Consider the following 26,743-nt stretch of genomic DNA (forward strand, 5'->3'; position numbering starts at 1 on the left):
ATGTATGGCACACATCAATAAGCTGGCTTATCCAATTTGCATGCACTGTCACCGACCGGAATATATTTGGGGATTCAATTCGAATGGGATTTAAATCTCATTACTGCAATCATGACGTGAATGTTCCAGATTATTATCACTGCCCAATCAATTTTTTTTCTCTAATCAATAATACGATTTTGACTGGGAATCGATAGTCAGAGTTCAGTATTCTAAAAAAAACATTCTAGTGTGTTTTTCCAAAATTGTAAATTTGGTATTAGCACTGGATTCTATATCATGAAAAGTGAGTAGATTCATTTTACTCGATTCCAGGATATGCAGAGATTCCGGTTGATAAGAGGGCCCGCCCACTTTGGTTTTATTTATTGATAAACAGAACACAATTCTCTAAAATGATCGTGTTTATATTCTACAGCTAATTTCGGGGATGCGATATTTTGATTTTCCACAGAATCACTCGCTCACTTTTTACTATCCACAGACGACGAAAGTCTCAGCTGTCTCAGCCAACGATGTATTATCCTTTTAATATCGTTCAGTGAGCTTTCCCAAGGATGAGACCTAGTGCAATCGAATTTTTATATCATAAACCCACTATGTTCCAAATTTCGTGAAAATTGTTAGAGCCGCTCTCGAGATCCGTTAAACATAAATAACTAGATATACAGAAATTGCTCGCTTAATATAATAAGATTATAACGTTAAAGAAGGTCTAGTTATGAAAGGTCGTTGATTCTAAATACCACCCAAAATTTGATTTCTTGTATCATACACGAATACTGAGGAAGTATCAAGATTATTCTTGGTAAAGTTTATGAGTTTATTTTTTAGCAAATTGAAATATTGTAAAACTATGAAAGGAAAAATTTCAAAGTGCACTTGCTATACAACTGAAATTACCTTAAAGGTTGAAGCCTTAACTGAAATGCTTGTTGGGTAGAAATAATTGAATTACTACTCTGATACCGTCAGGTCTTGAGTGACAGAATTAGCAATCATGGAACTGCTAGTGGGTTGGTATGGTTGGTTTGACTCGATTACGTCAACGGTGCATTCTGTACTTCCCATCTGCTTGCATCTTTCTTGGGGGCCCTCAAGAAGATGCATTACTAGAATGAGTTACAGTTTCCATGTAGAATACAGGTAAGACCAGCTCAAAAGAATGAATGACATACCCATTACTTATTTGGAATTTTTTTTCTTATACTCGCTAACCATATGGCCAATGAAATATTTATATTTGCAAATGATGTAAGGTGAATAAAATATCCAAAAACCTATTTATAGAAGTGAATATTGCTGGCAGATTTTGAAATATCATGGAGGATGAGATGGATCAAGTGCAAGGAATTCGAATCAGAAAAATTATAGATGGAAAGTGGAAGAAAAATAATTTTTATAATAATCATCATCCCTCCATCATCTACGCACAAAATAGATCTTTAGTAATGTTTTAGAGTAATGAAACGTTTCATAGTTCTCTGTTGGTTGATACTTGATAGAGAAAAAATTATTCAATACTCAAGATTGTGAATCCAATGGAATAAAATAAAATCTACTCAAGAGAAAATGACAGTATGTAGTGAGGAAATCATATATGCTTTTCAAAGATAGGATAATCTTTGATGTGAAAATTGTAGCCTAAAGTATCATGGTGGAGTCAAAAATAATGTTTCTGGAAAAACACTTCACAGCTTGAAGCTTTCCTTCAAACATGCTACAGAATCGATAGTGGTGGAAAAAAAAGTTGTGTTATTGTAGTATGAAGAATGCTCTTATGACAATGTAGGTGAATCGTATGGTGTAGTTGAGTGACAGAAAGAGAAAAAAACATTGTCAAGTGGGATGGTCGTGAGGCCGGTCACAAGTGTGACGGCGCAAGGCGCAAGTGGAGAGATGAGAAGCGATAAATATTTCCCAAGGGTAGTACTAGAATCAAGAATGAAAAGGAGGGAAGTGAGTGGGCGGCAGAATCATGTAGCCGAAGAAAGACGTCACCTTTGAAAATTATTGCCTTTCTTCCAGAAAAAGCTATCTCCTATTCTGACAGAATTGAACCGACTCACTTTAAAGCCCATTGGTTTGATGCATGGCTGCTTCGATTCCGAAAATGGAGGGAGCATCTTCTCACACACATTTAATAGCTCAGATGAAAAAATGATACCTCTCCCTCCCACCATTCTGGGCACTCACGATCCAATGTGACTGGTTGCACGTCCGAATGCGAAATATCTCTTCACACACTCATTCTCTCTCTTCCCCCCTTCCTCTCACTCTCTCCCATCTCTCTTCACTATTTGAAGGTAAAAGCTGGCTTATTCTGCCCGATTTCCGGTAATCTAATTCAATTTTCGCAATACATCGATCTTCACAATATTTTAAAAGCAACCACAGTGTGCACTCCTAGATTCCTTGCATAAATCATGAGATTCATGAGGTTTTGGAACTTGAGAAATTGAACAGCTGACTACTTGTCTGCGACCTATCAGAAACTCTGTTACAAGCAGAATTGCATTGATTATTCTCGTATGAAACCAAGATGATTTCACAAGAAGATTGGTAGGACAAAATGTTCAAATCAGTAGCATGGCAAGGACCACTGTGCGTTTCCGAAATTGGTACTAGATTGTCTAGCAACAATGAAGTTTTGGGGGCATAAGAAAACTATAATATTCAACATTTTCGGATTTACATTTCAGTTCTACATGGATTCCTTATCATTATTTATAATGAGAATAAAAAATCCGTGATAGAAGAGTAGTGGATTGAATATACTTATTATTTTGTCTCGACTAGTAGCAATTTATTACAGGTGAATGAATAATTTTAATGATTGTGAATGTATTTATTTATTTAATCATTCAGAGTTACACAACTTACAGAAAAGTACCAAGTACAGGTTTATAAACCCAAAACGGTTCCAATTCTAATTTATCCAACAGTCCAAATGTAGTCACTTGACATTGGTTGAGCTCATCACTCAAAAAATTATAGATCGATACAAATCGATTCCACTTTTTCAACCATTGAAGAACAACTTGGACAACTCGATTTTTCTCATATAATATTGGAATAAAAATATAACCAATTTTCAATCATCCTACTTGAAATTAGGATTCATTAGAAGTCCAGTATTTATCTTGTTCACGCTACGTTTGCATTTATACGGAATTGAACTTGTATTCGAATTTAAACGATTAAATGGGCAAATATTCTTGATCCTTCAATTTGATATCTCTTGATCCTCAAATTATATTACCAGAGCTTTTAATGGTAGGTAGACTCCTATTTCATTCAAGTCACTTGTGTTATTGTATATGCGACCATTTCTGTTTGACAGATTTCTCAGTTAAAATCCCCAAAGGATTGCAAAATACTAGTAGCTCTGTAGACAAAAAAAAACAGTAGACCTCGCGCAGTTATGAACCACAGCCTCCTCTTATACTGTTCATCAGAGTAAATCATGTCTCTATGACTTGTCGGCGAGATATCGGTGTGAAAACGGCTAATGGCTGTTGGGGTTGGTGTATCAAAAATGCTAACATCAAAAGCTAATCTCGTTCGAGACATGCTGGCAATAGGTCAGCCCGAGTTTGGATCAGAGAAAGGTCGAGAGACAATACTATGATATTTTAGTTATTAATTGCATGCGTTATTGCATGCAATCAATAGTTCATTTGATACTGCATAAAAATTGCATTCAATGAGGCATGCAATTAATAGTCCACACAGCAGCTGATTTCTTACCAAATTACATTGAGATATTGAATTGCATTCGTCATGGCATGCAATTTATAATCCACTCGACAGCTGATTTATGATGAATAAGTCTATAGGGTGTTTTTTACTCTAATATTGGGGTTAGAAGGAGACTCCTTTTCTTTTTGTATTATCCTTAAAATGCAAAATTTCAAAAAACCTCATATGTCGACGAGAAATTCAAAAAGGAACATACCTGTCAAATTTGATGAAAATCTATTGCCGCGTTTTGCTGTAAATGTGCAACATATAAACATAAAGAGAAATGCAAAAACATCGAATTGAAACTTAGACATCACTTCGCTCGGTCAATTATTACAATAAGGTGCAAACAATAGTGGTATTCCTATATTTGTGAATGATGAGTAGGGAACACAAAAATAATCATCCAGACAAGTGATTAGCAAGGTGTAGATCCTCGAGAGGGCGATGAAACATGGCGTTGACTAGACTTAATCATTTCTCACAGCGACATGCAACTTTAAACCCCAGCGAGAGCTGTTCTCCACTTCTTAGTTTGACACATGCATTTAATGTATTCTGGCTACGCTCAGAAGCCGGATGCCAAACGCTATGCAAAGTGCCTGGAGAAACAATTAAATTCGACCTTACACAAGTTGAGCTGAAGGGTTCACCCTGCAGCCACCACATGGGATGGGATCCCTACAGCCATTCTGTGTGGGATGAGTGCACGTTTGCTTTCCATCCATGAAAGATCAGTTCGTTCCAGATTTAATTAATGCTACAAACTCCCACAGCCGAAATTACTATTCCAACGAATTTGTACCGAATTCACAATATAACCATAGTGGGCTACTCATATCAATGTTTACAGAACAAATTTGATGATATTCATCATGCACAAAGGCAAATCAAATACCTCACAACTAATGCATGCAATTATGTAGCTGATAGAATTATTCATTCTTATTCTTGTAAACTCATGATTTTATATACAGTATTCCTTCGAGAGTCACGTTTGGAATACCTTGTTGAGCTCTAGTAATCAATTCGTTATAAATTTTTTTTGAAGAAAAACTGGTTTTACACCAAAGTTATTAACAAAGGCTAGTTACACACACATCGATTTTTGGTCGTACGATATTTTGTCGTCACTATGAATTCTATGAGATTAAACGGAACTTGGCAAACATCATATGTTTGAAATCATCTGTTCAATCTAATAGAATTTATAAGGACGGTAAAATATCGTACGACCAAAAATCGATGTGTATGTAACTAGCCAAAATGTTAATAGCTTAATTCTTATAGATTCTATTAGACTGAACGGAACTTGACAAACACATATGTTCATCATGTGTATGATAAGTTATATTAATAACAATTTGTTAATAACTTTGCTGTAAACGCAGCTTAAGAAGTGGAAACTTTTATATATTACTGTCTTGAAATTCCATTTTGAAATTTTAGAAAAATATGTTCTTATGAACCTGTTGCTTCACTGATATACTCACAAGTAGCATAAAATAAGCAGAATAGAACCATTCCAATCACATTAGTCATTATGCATTATGTATATTTCCTACATTTTAAATGATAACGATTTGATATTGTTAACTACTCATTAAATGTATTATAATAATTTGAAATATTAGTTTTGGTTGTTACACTATCAATCACCAGTAAACTAAAAAGCTTGAACATTGAGCAGCAAAATGTATAGTATGGAGGGGAAGCCCTAACATTGGCCATTAGCTGTTGACCAATGAAAGTCGTGCTCTATTGTGATTGGTCTTAGCTAGGAGCGCCCGTTAATCCACATACTAAGAAAATCTCAGTAATTATCAAAACGAAATGGATAATATGGGAAAATAATGGATGAATATGCAAATTTTAGACCAAGAAACACGAAAATACAAAACAAATAAAGGTGTAAAATCATTTTATGTTGTAGTTTTTGTATTTTTGAAATGTGTATATTTCCTCATTCTTTCTCATATTATTCACTTGGTTTTCTTGGCTACTACGTTTCTCTTCATTTGTCATTAACGGTCTCTCATGATCATATTTGTAATACTTGAGATCTTGGACTATCTCGTCCAATGACAGTAGATCTCAACCTTCAATATTCAATGGCCAATCAATCATAGGTCTTCCCCCATACTATATATTCTGCTGCTCAATGCTTGAGCTTTCAGTTTACTAGAGATTGGTCATTATGTAACAGCTGAAACTAGTATGTCAAATTGTTTTGATAAATTAGTTTTTCTAAAAGTTGGCATCTTTTAATCAATATAGATAGCTCCATAGCATCACAACACCTTAGCTTCATAGCTCCTGTACCTTCACAACAGAATAGAATTCAATTTAGTAAGTCTAATAATCTTGATAGGAAATTCAATATGGTAGTCCTGATATCTATAATTCTCTGCTAGCATCGTCATTCTTATTTTCTCAATCAGATATGGAGTTGCTCAATAGCATATGAAAGAATTTGTAAGCGACAATTCAAAGATTCTTCAAGAATCTCAGCTAGTCAACAAACTGTATCCAATCCCATTCAGTTGTGTTCGCGTAAAAAATACCTAGGCTATTGAAGGAGAAAAACGATTTACTCGAACAAGGAGAATCGGCTGGAAGGAATCTCGAGCCGTATAGAAGCTGATACAATCAATACCCTATGGCATAGAAGAAGAGCAAAGAAGAGATATAAGAAGTAGATGTAGAGTGGGTGGTAACGGAAAGAGATTGAGCGAAAGCGTATCAGTGCAGTCTATCAGCCACATAGTGTCAGAGTGTGAGATTGACTGCCTTTTCTTGTAAAAAATGAGGTGTTCAACATCCAACATAACAAAGACATAACAATTGGTTTTTAAGTGACTGGTGCCCGGTTGCAGAGTAGTCACATAAAGTTAAACTCATTTACGAAGCCATAACTCCACTTTTCGTTGCACAGACGTCAAAGTAAACTATAGCTCACATACAACTATACTCACATCAAGTATACAATTTTTTTTTAAAGCTACGATTATCAGACAAAACTAATTGAATGATAACTCATCAGCTAGTTGTGTACAGTCAACTACCCATAACAAGAAGCCTGGACCTATTTTCCCTTCCTACAGATCATCATCAAGATACTACTATGCATAACAAAAACATTTGAACAATCATCTGAGATTTGACAGCTAATCAAGTCGAATGCCTAGCACACCGTGATAATTTTATAATAATTATTATCCCGCGCCGAGCAGCTAGGGATATTCTCATTAGACCATGTATCTGTAATTTATGTTTGCAATCTTCAGAAAAATGAGTTCAAAATTCAAAAAGTTATTTATTTTATAAGTCGTACAAGCAATCACAGTGGTAGCCTACATCATAAAATAAGAATACACTTTACAATAAAAATAAGACAATGTCAGCACCACAGAAATGACAGCTATATACAAATATATATTAAGAAATATTTACTCTCGCAGAGGCATTACTGTCTGTGTGCGAGAATGAGTCTAAGGTAGGAATACTTACTTACTTACTTACTCCTCAGCTCTACAGGTCTTTGCAACCCTTGGCCTCCCTCACATAGCCTCTCCATCTGTCACGATCCTCGGCCTGCCCCCTCCAGTTACGAACTCCAAGCGTTCTCAGATCTCGTTCCACATCATCCGTCCATCCTAAAGGTAGGAATAGACATATATATATATATATATATATATATATATATATATATATATATATATATATATTTATATATATATATATATTTCGCATACTTGCATAGATCGGTTAAGCTTGTTGACATTTCAATAATGAAAAGAATGAAACTAAATTTCTCCCCCCTATCCCTATGCCAGCCCCTACAAAACCAAGAAACCCCTTCCCGCCCCCCATAAGTGACGATCCCCCCATCCAAACCCAACAAACAGTTGAAATGGATATGAATATGATTCATTCAATTTATATTTATATGAATATGATCCACAGATATTGATATTGATACTCTGCTACCAGTGTCCTGTTGGGGCTAAATCTGTCCTTTTGAGTATTGAATGCAAAAGACAATCAGTAGACCATCAAATAATGCAAGGTCTGGATCACCAGACCGTCGATCCAAAGTTTCATGTTTCTTCAAAAATTGAGTGTACCTATGTTAGCAAACTAGTAAGGAGTATTTCAAACTATACTTACATGGATCTGTAAATTCGACAGAGAGTCTGATTTAAACTGTCTTCATATGGACTATAGAAACAGTGATTCATAGAAATATTTCTTCGAATAGAAATATAAAATGTGATGAATCGTATTGGATGGAGAGATCATGGTTGGGAACTGGTGGTTCAGGTTAGGCTGTGCGCTATAGGGTGGTGTTGACTACGAAGGAACTAAATAGTAAATTGCTCCAGTTACATAGGATGGGAGTGACATGAATAGCCAAGAGAGTCTCACAACAGGGAATGGCTTAGAGCAGCCCTCGTAACCTAAAAAAGTGCAATTAAGATGCAGCTAGTCTCGTGGGAAACCGCTCAACACTCAACACTGATCTGCTTGCTCATTCGTATTTACTCCCAGTCAATGCTTGGTGCTTGGTCGCATTTCGACAGAGGCAGAAAAAACTTGTAATCAACACAAATTTGAGAGAAATTGGCAATCGCTGATGAAAGACATTGATTGTTTTTCGAAAAACTACGTGTTGTTCAAACTAATTCAAGTTTGATTCTGGATCGTGTTTCTAGAATTAATAGTTAGGATACCTACAGAATTATCTCAACTTAGTTACGATTAGTAGGTATATCAAAAGCAGGGGTGCCCATCCCCCCAATGGTCCATGTCGCAAAATTCGGTCTGTCGCAAAAGCGTTGGCTGGAGGATGTGGAGGACGACATTAGGAAGCTGGGTGTCAGGGGATGGAGACGTAAGGCTGCCGATAGAAACGAATGGAGAGGCTTTTTGAAGGAGGTCAAGGCTCTGAATGAGCTGTAGCGCCAAGGAGTAAGTAAGTAAGTAAGTAACCAATCCTTTTGTGAAAATTAAGAATAAAAATGAAAATGAAGAGTTAGCTGTAATCACTAGATTAATTTCCAAGACGATGGCAATCGTCACAAAAATTCAAATGAAAAGCAATCTTAGAACATATATAGAACTTAGAATCGTAGTTGGATCATCATATTCGTTAACATTTGACTGAATTGAATAATGAGTAACTAGAATCGTAATTGAATCATCATATTCCATAACATTTGACTGAATTGAATAATGAGTAACTAACTATCTCTCCTATCCAATACTTATTATATCGCTCTGGAACATTTGCAAGGCGTTTCAATGGCAAGCACTGAGGCTGAACTCTATTACTCTATTCACTCACGCAATGTCAGTTGCAGAAATGAATGAAGTTGTCAATTAAGACAATGCTGGTCGCCGCTTATCGGTCAGCGATCCGTGCTTCGCAGCTTCATGAATCAAGCCGCAGGTGAATGGGATGACGACACTCTCGCTAATTTGCTTCGAATTGAAAGGCGTTTCAACCTTGTCTCCACTATCAGGATTTATTCAGCGTTAGCGGAGAGTTCATCAAATCAAAAGATCTTCTCCATACTCTGCATCTTCCCTCACTATAATACCCTCACTTAATACCCTCACATCTTCCCTCACTATAGGTATGTGTATATGAAGTGCTAACTTGTGAATACTAGCTCCACAGCATTGAAAGAGATTACTCTTTTGATAAAAGGAAAGAGGACATGCAGAAACTCACAGCACAAATATTTCTTTGAGTAACTGAGATAGTGGTTAGTTAAAGGAAGGGGCTGGTTATAGAATAAGAGGTTGATAAAATTCCATGAATACCAACTAGTTTGAAAAACGCCTGGGAAAACACTCGTATGGCCTCGCCATTTGTTTCATTGGATTGTTGCCCAGTGCGTGAGTCTGTACGCAGTTCTAAAGACTCTCAAAAGATGATTATTGTGATAAAGTATATTTTTAGTAGATGTTCACTAAACATTCACTCAGTAGTGAACATTATTTAGTACATTTTTACTGAACATCCACTAGAATAGAGATCTAAAAATCAAGATAGACTAGACATTGTTCAGTCTATCTTGATTCTCTAAAGACTATTGTCTAGAAGATAATTTTCTCCTATAATCTTTATCGTTGTTCTTCAAAAGTGCCGCTTTGTAATGGGATAATGATGAGCATTTTGAGCGATCAAAATGTTGATCGGAAGATGAAAATCAAATGTTATCAATGACGATTAGTTATGTTTCGATCACAGCTTTTCTGAGCATGGGTAAAAATTTCTGAATGGTATAAGAAGTATCCAGTCCAACATAATTTATATTGTATATATTATATTGTTTATATTGTATATATTAATTATATTGTATATAAGTGCGAAGATACATTCTTTTGTCACAGGCATTCAGAGGGAAAATCATCGCAGGCTTGTATCAATAGCGAACCCCATAGAAGGAACCCTCATTGAGAGGCTTGGAAGAGCTCTCTTAATCGAGAATATTTGGACGAAATTCCTAAACATCTCTCAGCAACGGGAAGATTATCTGACGATATCCCGAAGCGCGTTATGGAATTCCATCAGTTTTGTAGTGCTTACAACGTGTTATCCCGTGAGAGAGCGAGAGAGAAAGAAAGCATTCAAAGCGAGCTGTTCTCATGTCTTCTAATCGACAACTCTTCCTCTCTCACACCTACAATGTTTAGCTACATTGTGATGATGTGAGAGCTCTGTTCCATCACAGACTCCTTCACAGTTGTTTGAATGCTGTCATTCGTTCATTACTCTTGGAGGGTTTTAGTTTAACCCCATAGCGGACTTGGAAAACTATATCCAATCTTTTTGGGAGGGGAATCTACAATAATGAGAATAATTTGTAATCACCACAAGTTGAATTCAGTTCAGAGAAGTTGTCGGAATTATATTACCGTAGCAGCAATTTGGTTCTCTTTATCATATAATTTGTGATCAGCCTCAATTGATTATCAAGACACTCATTTGTAATTACTGAAAAATCTGTTACATACATTTTGCATATTCAGAAGCTCGAAGATTTTCTTAAAAATTGATTTGTTATTTCTCATCAAATATGCTCTATTGGAATAAAGGCATCAAATAATAAAACAACGTTTGCAAGAAACTGCTCTTTAGCATTAACACTCTATAAAAATCTACATTTTGTCATAAACAAATAATGTTTGGTATCTTTCTATTTATGTTTAGTGCTCCATCCTGCTTCAATCTAAAGTCTACACTCTCTTCCTCCAGGACATAAAAAGAAAAATATTCATCTCATTTCATATTGATTTTGTTTGTCATTCAGTAATAGGCGCATTTCAAGTCTATAGAGAGGAAATTTGTATAACCGCATTCATATTTTTCATCAATTACTTTCCTACAATATTCAATTGATCAGATATTGGTTCAACATGCAATTCATAAAGATTTTATGAAGCCGTCAAAAATAATAAAGCAACGTTTGCAAGAAACTGCTCTTTAGCATACACAGTCTATAATAATCTACATTTAACCCCATATTGCGGACTAGGAAAACTATATCCAATCGTTAGTTGTTGTTGTTGTTGTTGTTGTTGTTGTTGTTGTTGTTGTAATATCTCATATTATAAACCGATTTTCAATTCCAAATGATCATTATTCACAGAATATCAACAACTAAAATGAGTTGGACAGTGATGTAATGTCGTTGTTATGATAAAAATATCATAAGATTCGCTTGAGTTTTCAGCCAGCTTTTAATGCCAAATTCAGAGAAATCTCATATCATAAGCCGATTTTCAATTCCAAGAAAATAATCATTATTCACAGAACAGTCAGTCGAAATTTTAATATTGAAATGAGGGGTATTTTGGCAAGCTGAACAAAAAAATAAGGTCCTATGCTCTTTTTCGATATTTATGTAAATGAAAAATGAGTCTTGTGGGTTGTCAAAGCTCCCCCTGGAAGGGCAACTATTCATTTTATCCTATCTTTTAGTGAAATAACAATGATTTTTGCCAACAAGAATCGAACTCTTTGTGAATTTAGATAAAATATGACCTACACTTTAGATTTATATAATTATATTAATTGAATTCATGGAAATTGAAGTACTTTTTTCAGTCAGTTTATGATTAGTTGATGAAATTTATTATCAATAAAAAAAATGATTATAATTATTTTATCAGTACCGAATTAGTTGAATGAATTGTCGATGTACTGAGTTCTTTGTCAACAATAATTTAATATTGGTATTTATCCAATCATTATTTTTCCAGAAGTTATTCATTTGAATTAGAAAATATTTATAAGCTCCTATCAATTTGTCATTCGTAACAATGAATTGTTCAAAACATGAATTCAATCAAATAAAAAATGGCCCATACTTCTGTATTCATGTTCGCATGTTTTCCACTTGTGTTGGATAGCCAAATATTGTATGGCGAGCTGCACGGCGAACTGATGGACAAACACATTAAGTTATTAGTTCAGTTTTTGCGTACCTATAAAATTGTAGGATGGGGAGGAACAAACTACGTTCACCTCGACCCCCTTATAAAAGTGCCAAAACTAATAATCAAAATCATCAAGCAGAAGTCACTTTCTTCGTTATCCGTCAGACCAGCTCTACAATGAGTTTGGTGTGATGGACGCAAGACAACTCTACTCCCTAGGAATTATTTGCAGACTACACAAAAACCCAGAAAGCTTTCAAAACAGAAACCACTGTCATAACACAAGGAATAGAAGCCTTCTCATTACGAACGTGGCTAGGAAGGCAACATACCAACAACACTACTTCAACCACCTAGCACCAAAATACCACAATTTACTTCCTGTGCACATAAAGATAATAGAAAACTCAAGAAATTAAATGCGCCATTAAAAACTGGATCAAACAACTGGAAGGCATAATATAGGAAACATAAATTTCGAACAATATTTGTAAGCTCACTTTCTCAGGGGTTATTTGCACCCCCACTCTAAACTTAATGTATTACTATTACACCTGCTCTAGAACATGGGTTTTCCATAGTTGAGTAGGTTAATTTCCGAAAAAGTGAAATTTATTTATATTTGTAAAAAAAATTCATAAATTGTATTTGAATATTGTGTAAATTTTATTGATTAGATTGCTTATTTGTATATTAATGGGAATAAAATGTATTATTATTATTATTATTATTATTATTATTATTATTATTATTCATTGTATATTTTTCCCCCCGACTCAGATGTCCGATTGCTGTCTCATTCACTCAATTATCAAATGAAAAGCCTGTTTGACTTATAGTAGAGATAATATGTCAATTTTTTTACAAAATACAGTTTTTATTCATCAGAAGCCAATACCAATATCAGTCCAATAGAAAAATCCTTTTCTGTCATGTTCCCCGTAGCGAAGCACGGGTAACTGCTAGTATCTCATATTATAAACCGATTTTCAATTCCAAATGATCATTATTCACAGAATATCAACAACTAAAATAAGTTGGACAGTGATGTAATATCGTTGTTATGATAAAAATATCATAAGACTCGCTTGAGTTTTCAGCCAGCTTTTAATGCCAAATTCAGAGAAATCTCATATTATAAGCCGATTTTCAATTCCAAGAAAATAATCATTATTTACAGAACATCAACAAATAACATTTCTTGTTAGTTGAAACTAATTATCAGAAGATTACCTAAGGTGCTTAGAGGTTTTATATGTTACAAATGAACAAAGAAACTTCTCATGAAAAGCTCTGAAAGCGCTTTTGGCTTGTTCACGAGTCGAGAGCAGTTTTTCGAATCAAAGATAACAGTTTTCGCTAGAGAATAGGCGCTTTGTGGTGCGACTTGTGAGCTCGATTGATTCCATCAAAACAAAGCGCAAAGCCTCTTGAGCAAACAATCATGAAGATCTCTATTGTGCCTCTGATTCTGTTGCAGCCCAACATATTCTGATTTCTTACTCGAATAAAGTTTATGGGGAATTCATTCGAGAGGCTTTGTTCCGGATGATTAGTGAGAGATTGTTTTCAAAGATGAATATCATCCATACTCCAGTATACTCCAGTATTGCACGATAAACATCAGAAGACTCTATTTTCCTGTTCGAATAGATTTGAGGGCTTCATATATGGATGGAATAGTGGATTCAAATGCTTTGTTGATAATTTCTATATAAGTATGATATGACTACAATATTATGATCTAGAGATCCAGAGAAAGAGAGTTTGATACCCTCTTCCACAAGTAGAGCCGAAAATATACTCACGAGAATGTTACCCCTCCAAGAGCAGAGCGTTTTCAACACAAAGCTCTCTGAACTCTTCTCTCTTGATTGCAAATACGTTGAGCGAGAAGAATGTTATAACTTTTAGACACACTCACGGTAATACTATTATCAGTAATAAGCTGAACCATGAGTGCTCCAGGAATTTTTAGGCTCATCAGAAATGTCATCACTGCAAAGGTTTCTTAATAACCGTTGGAGACATACGAGGAAGACATGACTTGAATACAAAAATTAACAGATTCCAGTACATATGCGGAACTATAATGCCCGAAAAGAGACAAAGCTCAAATTTTATAAAGTAATGGCCGTCCCTACACTTTTGTATAGCTCTGAAACCTGGGTACCAAAGAGGAGGGAGTTGAGTAAGTTACAGGCGGCCGAAATGAGATTTTTAAGGTCAGTGAAGGGATGCACCAGAGAGGACAGGCTTTATAATATCGATATCCGTAGAGAGCTCAATGTGATCTCTATACCTCAACGGGTTACGAGAATCGACAACAGTGGAGAGAACATGTTGAGAGAATGGAAAACGGAAGAATGCCCAAAGCTGTCATTGCTTACAAGCCAGAAGGGAGGAGCAGTATTGACAGACCAAGAAAAAGGTGGGAGAGTGTTTGAAGGCGGAACAGGTATTAATGCCTACCCCTGTAACAAGACGACGACGACATACAGTTATAATTCGCATATTTGAAGGAGAAGGCTGCAGCAGGAGGGCATATCATTATGGTTACTTAGAAGAACATTCTGTATTTTCACTTGTGGATTCATCACTGTAGAACACTGATATATAAGAATTATTTCGAATAGAGTAAAATTAGTTTTTAGTGTTGAGGATATTATACGCATTCATGTGCTGTGGCAGATACAAGTATCTAATTGGATTGTGATTAAACTTTATTATTTTTGTATTTTCTTCAGCCACCAGCTCAAATACGAGTGTAGTACTGATGATAAACTTATTCAAATGATAATTTTCTTTCAATTTCAAAGAATTGGTTTTGAGTAGTCTCTTAAGTGATTTTTCATGCTGACAACTTCTCTCAAATATCTCACCACATCCACATATCTCGTAGTAGGTTTGTTATTGTTTTGAATGATAGGGCAAATATTGTTTCAGTTTGTGCAATATGAAGAACAATGTTATTAAAGCGAATGAGAGCTTCAAAGCGAGCAGACAGTTGAGATAGGTCAAGGAGCTCTGGAGAAATATTAAATTCCGAGACCATTCGTCTGGAAGATGAAGAATTTGTTGGAAGAAAGGAAGAAATTTTGGAAGCAGAGACTCTGCTTCAATTAAAGTGGCTACTTCTTGAGAAATGAGTTCCATGAGATGGGTTGTATATTGAGTGCTTACGAATTCACGAAGAAGTAATAATATACCTTTCTTCGTCCGAAATTCAATTATTATCTTTGTTCTCATTTAGGATTCCCATGATGCTTGAGAGTCATACTTTTCAAAACTCGTCAATTATTTTTGTCAAGTTTTTTTGGTGAACTATTCGGAATTATCATATTGGCAACATTATTATTCTCGCAAGAATCATTAGTAGAGAATGAGTTCTGGGTCACACATTCACGTTCCACTCTTTCCAGATTCAGAGAAACTGCGTTCATTTTTTACAAGAATATGACATTCCATGTGATTGGAATATTTATTTTTCTCTCGAGATCTGATGAGAATATAAAATTGCGTAGAAGTAAAAAAAACCTGATTCAACTTGGGTTTTTGTAGAAATCAACTCCAACTTTGAAAGTTTCAAGGATAGCAATCATCGAGAATGACAATCAATTAGTGAAATAAATATGGCAGAGTTGAATGAGACTGTAGTGAATAATTCATGAAATGGATCCTAATAGTATCAAAATGTAGGGGGTCAACCATAATGGAGAAGTATTTCAACCAGTTTGCAGAACACTTAGATTGATGGTGAGGAATTCCTGTGGAACGAGAATTTTTTGGACAGCTATACTCTATTGCAGTGTTATCTATAGAATGCAAAGTAGCATTCTCAAGAGTAGTCAAACAAAAAAAAACCGAAAAAATCTAATCTTTATATTGTCATACGTTGACGTCCACGTGGCCCAAACTCATATATTAGAAGAAGGAAAACGTAGATCATAATATTTTAAAACTCCAGTGGGACTAATCCTTGCTATTTTGAAGGATTGTTAGAAGAGATGAAAATTCTCGAAACCTAATTTACTGTTGAGTTGGTTTTTGGAAACCTGATTGATAAAAACACGCAAAATCCTTGATTTATCATTGCTCTTGAAGATCCAAAAATTAATGTCAATTTCCAGGTGATTTGTATATTTGGAAATTTGAAACTTCAACTACGCCCTTAAAGCAAGTCACGTTTGAGAACAACCAATGAAACCTTTATTCATGTGAAACCAATCTGAAACTCATCAAAGTGAACTCAATGTCAGCATATCAGGCCTGACAGAGTGGCTATTGGATTTAATTCGGATGGGGGTCACACGAGCACACCAACCCTACCCTGAGCCACGCGATGTCCGATTTTATATATTTCAGTGCCTCCTTAATTCTGGACGACAGAGTTCGATCGGATTGCGAAGTGTTGGCAATTAATTACTCGTCACGTTGCATGCGGGGCCGACGTCCCAATGCCAGCGCCGGTTCGAGGCCCTCTGGGAATTAAGTAAACCTGTTAAAGTAAGGTCGAGGGATATACGCAGATTGCTATCGAATATACTGGAGCGATAGACTGTGTTTGAGTGTTACTATCATCAGATATTTTTGAGTTATTTATCTGTCCCAAGAATAGAATTTTTTCATTTGATTTCTAAAATCGAATGAAATTATTATTATTATATCGTATGAGATCGAGTACATCACATCATTTTATTTACAAAGTAAAAGTCACACATTTAAAATCAGTGCGTCAAGCCATTGGATGAAATTTGGTGTTGCTTGATGAACCTCGTCAAGGTTTCCATTAAATTTGAAAATTGGACATTCTAACATTAAATGATTCATTGTCTGTGTCTCAGCGCCACATTCACATACAGCAGTGTCAGCAAAGCCCCATTTATACATCAGACCTCCACATCTTCCATGGCCAGTGCGCATTCGGTTCAACCGAGTCCATGTTCTTCGTGGCAGTTCAAATCCTGCTGGTCTTATGGTTGGATCCAAATTCCAGGCACTGCCATTCTCAGCAAAATTATGCCAATGTTCTCTCCAGGCATTGGATAAGTCAAAGTTGGAGTCCACGGAATTGCATGGAGCATTCCTGGATTTAAGCCGCTGTCTTGGCATATTTTTAAGGTCTTTATGGATGGGTAGGGTCTGATTTTTATTTATTTCAGCAAACAGCTTTTAAGAGCTTTATGACGTCTCAGTTGTGGTGGTGGAATATTACTCAACACAGGGAGCCACTCTCTAGGAGTTGACTTGACAGTGCCTGAGATCATCCTCATAGTTGAGTTCAAAGCTGTATCTATCTGCTTGGTGTGAGCACTGTTCATCCATACTGGAGAACAGTATTCTGCAACTGAATATACCAGGGCCAAACCAGCTGTTCTCATTGTGTCTGCTGAGGCACCCCAAGATGAGCCAACAAGTTTTTGCAATATGTTGTTTCTTGTATGCAATTTTGCTCTCAGCTTTTGAGTGTGGCATCCGTATGTGAGCGACCTGTCAAGTGTAATTCCTAAGTACTTAGGAGTAAAATTGTTTCTCAGTACTCTCCCATCAAGTGTAATATTCAGAGCAGTACCTGCCTCCTTATTATTTAGGTGGAAACATGAGGCCTCTGTCTTTGATAAGTTTGGACACAATCTCCATTTTCGAAAGTACTCCTGCAGATCTGTAAGGTCAGCTGTTAGTTTGTCCTCTGCCGCATTCATACTCTTACTCTGCACAGTCAAAGCAATATCATCAGCATAGATGAATTTCCTTGCATTCGTCTGTGGCAGGTCACTTATGTACAGATTGAAGAACAATGGGGAGAGGACCGATCCCTGAGGAAGACCATTGTGGAGCTGCCTCATTCTGCTCTCCTTGCCACCCATATGCACTGAGAATACTCTTGCTGATAGCATGCTGCTTACCAAGTTATAGATTTTCATGCAGGGGATAGTTTTGATTAATTTGTACAGGAGTCCCTTTCTCCAGACATTATCATAGGCAGATGATAGGTCTATGAATACTGCAGATGTTTTGAGACTCTTCTGAAAACCACATTCTATGTTTGTGGTTAGGGCCATGACTTGATCTGCACAGCTACGTTTTTGTCTGAAACCAGCTTGCTCTGGGGGGATAACTGAAGTGATTGTTGGCTCAATTCTGTTATACAGCAACCTCTCCAATACCTTATATGTTACACTTAGGAGGGCGATTGGTCTGTAACTGCTAGCATCATTTGGATCTTTACCAGGCTTCAATATGGCAACAATTTTTGTTTTCTTAAAAACAGTTGGTAATATCCCAGTTTCAAGAATATTTGAAAAGAAATCTGCAAGCCACTTCCTTACTTCAATTCCACACCCTCTCAGAAACTCTGGGAACATGCCATCTAGTCCAGCTGCTTTCCCTGTTTTGGTCTTAGATAAAGCTATATTGATTTCATCAACTGTGAAACGTGCTGATAAGGCAGAAGAGGGCTGGGTTTGCTTCACTATCTCTTTCAGATTCCGCTGAACCTCTCTTGTATGGTCTTTATGTGCTGGTACATTGGAAAGAGAGACTATTCTGCTAGCAATCTTATTTGGGTCAATTCCTGGATTTGTACTCTGAATGCTAGGAGCAGCACCAAGCCTTCGTAATAAGTTCCATGCTTTCCTGCTTGAGTGTCTGAAATCAGTCTCCTCCAACATTGATTTCCATCTCTTAGCACGGGATTCATCCAGCTTCCTTAGCAATTCTGATGCCACTTCCTGGTTTTTTGTATGTATAAATTCTTTGTATAGAAAGTTGCATTCGTTTGTCCACCCAGGGATATATTCCTTGCGGTAGCCTCTTGGAATAAACTTTTTCGCCACCCTCAGAACCAGTTCAACAAATCTATCATAGTTGTTCCAGGTAGAGGGAACTACTACAATCTCTCTATCCAACTCTTGGCAAAAATGATCCCATTTCGCTCTCCTGAAATTCCACCGTGGTTTGGGTATTGATTTTACAAGGGGTACCTTAATTCCAACTTCATGAAATTATTGTTTTCGACGTATTCAATGAGTAAACCTCATCGCCATGGAAAGATTTAAACTGAAATTAATTGCTTTGAAAAACTCTCCATAAACAATGTAAATGGACATGTTATATAAAAAATACAAGTATAGTTTAAATTGTTTCAAATATAAAACAATTAATTACAGTATTTATAAAAAAATTGCTCGTCTTTATAGAAAAGTAACTTTGTCTTCAATGAAATTCAACATTATTATCCCACTAGAAACAGATTGCATATAAATCTGTATATCGATTGTATACATATTTAGGCAGGGAGAACTATTCATGTAATCCATAACACTGTTATATTTTGTAAATATGTCATATTTCATGAATAAACCAATTTGAATTTGAATTTTGAATACAGAGAAATCTATATACACGATATATAAAAATATATATAAACTATATAGATAAAACTTTGATTGCAGAAAATTGTTAAATACAGTAGGCTTAAAAGAACTGTGGATTATTGTCTCTTTGTACGGTCAAGAGAAGGCAAGTCAGAGAGTAAGGCAATAGGTGGATTTCTTTAGAATTAATTATACCATATGAGGAAAAAACAATTTAAAAAAGGTTTTATTGAAATGAATAGAATTTTCTTCATATATATTATATCAATGAGCTTGAGACTCCAGAGGATAAGGGATGCAACACTCAACTGGAAAGGAACTCGTTTCAATTATTTATTTTTCTTCATCCTATCATAGATTCAAGCTATTCATTCTAACGAATAGATTCATTGTTTATCTAGTCCATCTTCGAAAATTCGAATCAATCAAATCTAATTGATATGATGAGAGTATTGATTTGAAATTGATGAGAGTATGGACCTCATTAATTTATTCGTTTAAAAGAAACTACAAGGTTAAATATGTTGAATTCGATTCTTCATTCTTGACTTGAGGAGAGTGGGCTACCAAGACATTTTTCTGTTATTATCACTCCCAATATCTTCTCCAATCGGGTTGGTGAACAGATTTATTTCAGTAAGGGTTGAGGATAAATATTGTGGAATGAATTATGAATTTGAGTTACGGAATTGAGATGACAATATTATTATTTGATAAACCGAGTTTAGAATAGGATGGTCGAATACTCTTCTGAAAAATGTTCAACCTCTCATTTCTTACTTTCATAGTCTCTCAATCCTATGTAAATTGAACGAACAAATGAAATATTGATTTTGAATCTACAACTCATTTGTTTTAAAACGTACACAAACTACAAGCATGAGAAAGTGACAGTCTAGTTTACTAACATAGCATAAGCCACCCCTATCTCTATCAATTCTCTATACTATCCCTGAGTAAACTTTTCGATGAAGAACTCTCTCATGTTTGCAGTCTTCTGGTGGAAGAAAATTGTTCATGACACTTTTGATTCTTATAAAAGTGAGGGCAGCAACTCACAAGTTGATTTTCAGCTTAAGCTTGAGACCAGTCCAAGCTTCAAACTTTGCCGGAGACTTTTCATCTATTCATCTATTGTTAAATGAATCCGTCAATTGCAGTCGTCCCCAGAGGACGTAAACAAGCATTTCAGCAGTAAGTCAGCGACGCTGATTTTCAAGTGTGATTGAGGAAAACGGATGAAGGAATTCCTTTTGTTCGCAGCTGCATCAACTCGTTCAAGATAGGTTGATGCGAAGCCTGAGAAGCTTATCTCAGAATTATTTGATGCCAAGAAGCAGCTTCCATCATGTAATATGATTCTAAAGTGAGCTGCGTGGCTCTATTTCAGCACAATTGCATGAATCTAGTGCGTTTTCCTTGAGTAAGAAAGAGAGAGATATAGATAGATAGATAGAGAGAGAGATAGAGAGAGAGAGAGAGAGAGAGAGAGAGAGAGAGAGAGAGAGAGAGAGGAGAGAGAGAGAGAGAGAGAGAGAGAGAGAGGAGAGAGAGAGAGAGAGAGAGAGAGAGAAGGACAGAGAGTGATAGAGAGTGAGAGAAAAACCTGTGAATCGAGCAAACTAAACACAATCTTCGTCTCAACTCAAACTCTTGTGAAGATAATATATTTCGTTCTACTCTGCATCAAACCACAACATTGAATTCCGTTCAGAAGTCAGAATTTTCAAAGAGATGCTATCACCGGGTTTTGAAAATTTCACCCCAAAAGGATCAAGGATTTATAGAAGAATTTGGAAAATAACTATTCAAAACATGCTTCTCTTGCATATTTGTGACGGTCTCCAGTCTCCTACATCTCCTAACACATGGAAAAATAAAATACTTCTTCTCTCACCGAATCCAGCTTGAAAGATCTCAAAAATATAATATGTTTAGACTCATCAACACGTGAGATGTCTAAGTTCTTGCAATCAAGTCGCTGATCCCCGATGCGTCTTCTCACTTAGAAAAAAACCGAAATAACAAATGCACAGATAAAGATTGATGATGTTCATAATGAATCGATTGAAACTTGATAATGAAAGTTTCCATAACTTTATAGTAACACTGCTTTGTTTCAGTTCCATTTTGAAACTAATATTTTTCAACTAAACATTTTTTAACAGAGATATTACATGATATTTACTACTGAATTTCACGTCTTCACTTAATTACCTAATTAACTTAGTTCAAATCAAGCTTAGAGAAACTATAACTGATAGCATCAAAACAGGAAGCACCCGCACGCTGTCTGTTTCTCCAGACGATCCTATTGGGGGCAAAGCATTATTACCTGAAGCCAAAAATAGATGTCAAGTAGAAGAACTCGGTAACGGTTGTAAAAAGTGGTACCTACGATCACAGAAGAAAAAGATGTTGACATAGCAAGCAAGAGCGAAAGCCATTACTAGATTAGTTTCATTTCTTCAGTTTCACGAAACCTCCCTTTATGGTTTTTGTGGAGAGAATTATAGGAAATTCTGAATTGCTCATACTAAAGAATGGAATAAGTTCAAAAATCTGTCTGGAAATTGGTGGAGGATTCCAAATTAAAGAGTTTATCCAGAAGGATAAAGTACGAATAAATTTGAGTTTTCAAGGACAGATTACGCATAAAACACCTGGGAGATGAATATCTTGGAGGAAAGAGAGGATGTAACAAATTCCTCAGCTTATTTGTTGCACTCTTGCTTCCAGACTACGAATGAGACGATAACGTAAGGGATATAAATTACAGATGTAAATTGGAGTGCGTTCAGTAAGTGCCGCGAAGGGAACGGAGAAGGCTTTAGGGTAGGTGGAGAAGTTTTGTTATAGGGTGAGAATAGGTTTTCATAAGGAGTGAAAACAACTCAAGTTTAAGAAACAGGCTCCTTCATGAATATTAATTTCGTCTCGCTCGCCTTAATTCCACTTGAATTCATAGCAAACTAGCCCACTCAATTCATCAAATTAGATAAAATACCTTGAATTTGCTGTGAGTTTACTTTATGAAACTATCTAATGAGTTCTGCTAAGCATTTTTCAAACGTTTTGGGGTTGAAAAGTTTATTCAAGCTTTAAACAGCAGATAATCAGATTACCTTTTCCAGTTAAGTGCATACAAAGTCTTTTCATTTTCACAAAGCTCTTTCCCATTTTCCAACTTGACTCCCTTTTGATTAAATTCTCTTATCCAGTTACTCAGTCTCTAATTTCTAACAAACTGTTCTTCTTTGATAAAGTATTTTCAACTGGACAGTTAGTTTTTCATTTTGCTACTGGCAATTCAAAATTCTATAGTTTCATGAATATAGATCTAAGGCATAAAAGTTCTAAGGCTAGTAGCATATTGAGACGCGACGTGACCTATCTGCTAGATGAGTTAATATCATAATGTTCACACGTGCTAGCTTCGTCTCAATGTAAATAATATGATCATATTAAGTATAAACTCATCTAGAAGACTCGGATCATGTCATATGTCACGTCACGTCGCGTCGCATCTCAATATGCGACTAGCCTAACGATGAAAAATTCCTAAAAGCCTTAAAAATATGTACAGTTCTCATACTACATAATTTCATATTCTAAGCAGGTATGCTGTATCATTTTCAGGACAATTTTGAACCTCTTGAACACATCTTTCCTTCAAGTTGGGAACCTCAGACGATTTTATAAAATCCATTTGTAACATATACTAGCAATGCTAAACTCACTTCTATGTTATGAAATTCGTGCAAATACATTGATACATGCATTTTAGTGGACGTTGGCAAGAGCGGTGAAATCGTTTTCTGCATATTAAATGTTTATTGCCAAAAATTCAAGGAGAAAACGTACCGGTAATTTCCAGAGCAATATGTGACCGGAACGTTTTGTAACACAATTTTGTAAGCAGTTATAACTTATTTTGATGAATTTAATATGTACATACAGTACTCTAATACAAAACAAATTATGATATTTCTTTCAGTTGTATTCATCATCATTGATTACATGGTCGACTTCGGTATGAACAGAACGGTCAGATCCATGTTTAGGTTTCAGTTTAGTTTGCACTCGCGATCGAGCTTCATGTAACTCAAACACTGTCAAGCGAGGGATTAAACAGAACGGTTAAGTCTCGATCGAGTTTCAGCGCGATAACATCCAAATATTTCCATCATTGCCAGTGGCATTGATAAAACGTGACTCACACGCTCTGTACGCACCTTTAGGGGAGCGACTCTGACTACACCTCATTTTACACCTTTCAATCTACCTAGTTGTGCCACAAACAAAAATAGAGATTCAAAATATCAAGTATTTCCCAAAGAATGTAGTAGCAACGTTCATTTGTATGATAATTGTTAGATCATAGTAGAAAACCAAGAGCCTTCCTCGTCCAGAATTGTCGTCATGAAGTTTTCGATGCTCCATTGATTCAACCATTCAATTCATATAATCCTAAAAGTAAAAGGGAAATGCAGGAAAATGATTTCCTCTCAAAGCTCTAGGAATGAATCGACAACAACCGTAAAATTAGAAGTAGGTATTCTTTTCAAGGCTATAGGGAAGGTTCATTGTGCTACTAAAATCCAAATAAAGTCTCATGGAAAGATACCATGGTATTTCTTATTTGTTGTCTCCACGGAAATCAATGTTGTAGCTAAGCTATTCGAATAGTTACTTACAGACGGAAGTATTTCGCCCCGAAATCGACTTGAAGACTTCAAGGCTGGAGGTATTCGGCCGGCGAGTCGATTGAATTCCATTGAAAGTTTTGCGAGGGTATCGACGCCGATCGAACCCGCTTTCAATCTGCCCAACCAGTTGTAGCTCCGTCCCCCATCCTCCGACCCCGAACTGTCAGCCCAATCCTAATTAAATGCTTGTCTGAAAGCAAAGCCATCACAACAAACATTCCACTTTCATACTCTTTTCTCGTTTGGAAACTTTTATAAATGAGCGCAATCGACTTTGACCCATATAAGGGTAACTTTCAAGGATATAAACTCCTGGAAATGGAGTGTTGAATTCATAGATTCTCCTTAGTTTGGTGAAAACAATGGAAGATAATTATTTTATATAATAAAATATAAGCATAACTATTTTCTGGAATTGGTGTTGAATCAGAACAGTTCTGGGCTGTGCCTGTTGGTCCTTCACCAAACATTTTAATGAATATTGTGTTTTGTGTATCATTGTGTAGTATATTTTGTGTGATATTAGGATTCAAATAAAGGCTTCACATTTCAAGAAAATTTTCGAAATAACAATTCTAGTTGAATGATTATTTAATTTGAAATACTTTCTCTCAGGCTATGAAAATGTACTCCAGGCCTCCAGTATTGTTACCGATTATAATTATAGAGAACTTCCTGGATTTCAGTCTATTTATTATCGGAATAAAATTTCATTTCATTACTGACATATTGGACAATGATTGGAATAATTATTGTAATACCGGTGTGTGATGGTTCTGCATACAGTAACTATATAACCACAGTATGGCCATTGACTGTCACGTGGAACAAATCCGCCATTAAGATTCCAAACAAACTTATCTTATTCCTTATCAAATTTATCCTATAATATTATTGCATTGAAATTTTGGAATTTATCACTACCGTACTTCTTTTACCGATTGGAATCATATTTTGACGAGCTTCCGATGAGTTTGCTATACAATTTTCGAAGGGAAATTGATTATACTTTAATATAAACCAATACGGTAAAGTTAATAATTTAAATAGTAACACTAATAGAACTTGAAACATTAGATTTTTCTTCCCTCGGACTTCTCGCGGCCCACTTCCAGAACTTTGGCGGACCATCACTTTTTGGGAACCACTGATCTAGATAAATATGCAAAAAGATAGATTTCAATTTCATTGTATTCAGTCAATCAATCAATTTTATTGGAAAAACATTTTTTACATTGTTGGGTCCTGCTAAACCGTTGGTTTTTTCAGCATGTGCCAAATCAAAACAAAATTATTCACAACGTTAAATTAAAATGAAGTATAAATAAAATAAAATTAGCTTATTTGTTATGAATCAAGAGTCATCCTCATCCAATTTATTTGATTGACCTTCTAATAATCTAATAATTTCAAAATATTTTTGTGGCTCAATAATTGGATAAAACATTTTATGGAATATTTCACCGTAATTAAGTGCGGGCGTCTTTACTACTATAATTGATTCTCTTCAGTCCTGAGTAGCCCACCCATAACATGTTCAATAAATTGTTCAATAGCTGTTGATATTATGAGCTACTAGCAGTGGTATTGGAACATAACTTCAGAAGATTTGAAATATCACCGAATATATAATAATAATGGTTATGGGTTTTGTGTTTTCATTTTCAATTGCTTACATGTTTATTAAATTCATCAAGTACAGTAATACTATGGCTAGAACAGTTTATATTCAATGTTGTGCTTTATAATATTTTCGTCAGACTTCTTAGCTGTCACCTAATAATACAAATGTATATAAATATTATGTTATCAATTTATCATGAGAATTCCATCATATTTCTACAAATATAATTGAGAACTTGATCATTTTTTGTCAATGGAACAAAATATATTACAATATAATAACATATTTCAAAAGCTTATTAGATAGTAATTTCTTGAAGATTCAGCTTTCAGGTTACGTTAACTGGGTACCTAACTTTCATTTTTACTCGCTATTATCTACCGTTTACTATTTCAAGTTCTAAAACTATAATTATTGGGAATATAAAAGAAAACTGAAAGAGATTATATCAAAGTAATCACGGAAATATGCTATGATAAGAAAAAGGTTAGCGATTTTACTTATAATCCACTATAAGCTGCATTATGAAATAGGTACGAAAAATATTTGGAATCTTCTCTTCTCGGGAAAAAGTTTAAAAAATATTCAACCGTGATTTAAATATTTAATAAAATTTCAAATCCAATTAAGTCACAAAATATTTTGAAATTACATTATTAGAAGTTCGATCCAATAAATTGGATAAGGAAATACAATAGATTTGAAATCTATCTCTCTGCTTATTTATCTTGATTAGTGGTTCCCAAAAAGTGGTCCGCGAAAGTTCTGGAAGTGGTCCGCGAGGAGCCCAAGGAATAAAAATTGATGTTTTAAGCTTTATAAGAGTTATTTAAATCAAC

The 26,743-nt window shown here is 35.4% G+C and overlaps 1 protein-coding gene across 1 annotated transcript in view; it reads right to left on the minus strand.

Moving 5' to 3' along the window:
- Positions 1 to 24,397, minus strand: part of LOC111061797 (pyrokinin-1 receptor-like) — a 108,647-nt gene extending 84,250 nt beyond the window's left edge. Inside the window, exon 1 of the mRNA XM_039445199.1 lies at positions 24,269 to 24,397. The gene's annotated coding sequence lies outside the window, so the exon portion shown is untranslated. The remainder of the gene's footprint in view (positions 1 to 24,268) is intronic.
- Between the last annotated feature and the right edge of the window lie 2,346 nt (positions 24,398 to 26,743).

Source organism: Nilaparvata lugens, chromosome 1 (assembly GCF_014356525.2).
Source record: "Nilaparvata lugens isolate BPH chromosome 1, ASM1435652v1, whole genome shotgun sequence".
Taxonomy (NCBI): Eukaryota; Metazoa; Arthropoda; class Insecta; order Hemiptera; family Delphacidae; genus Nilaparvata; species Nilaparvata lugens.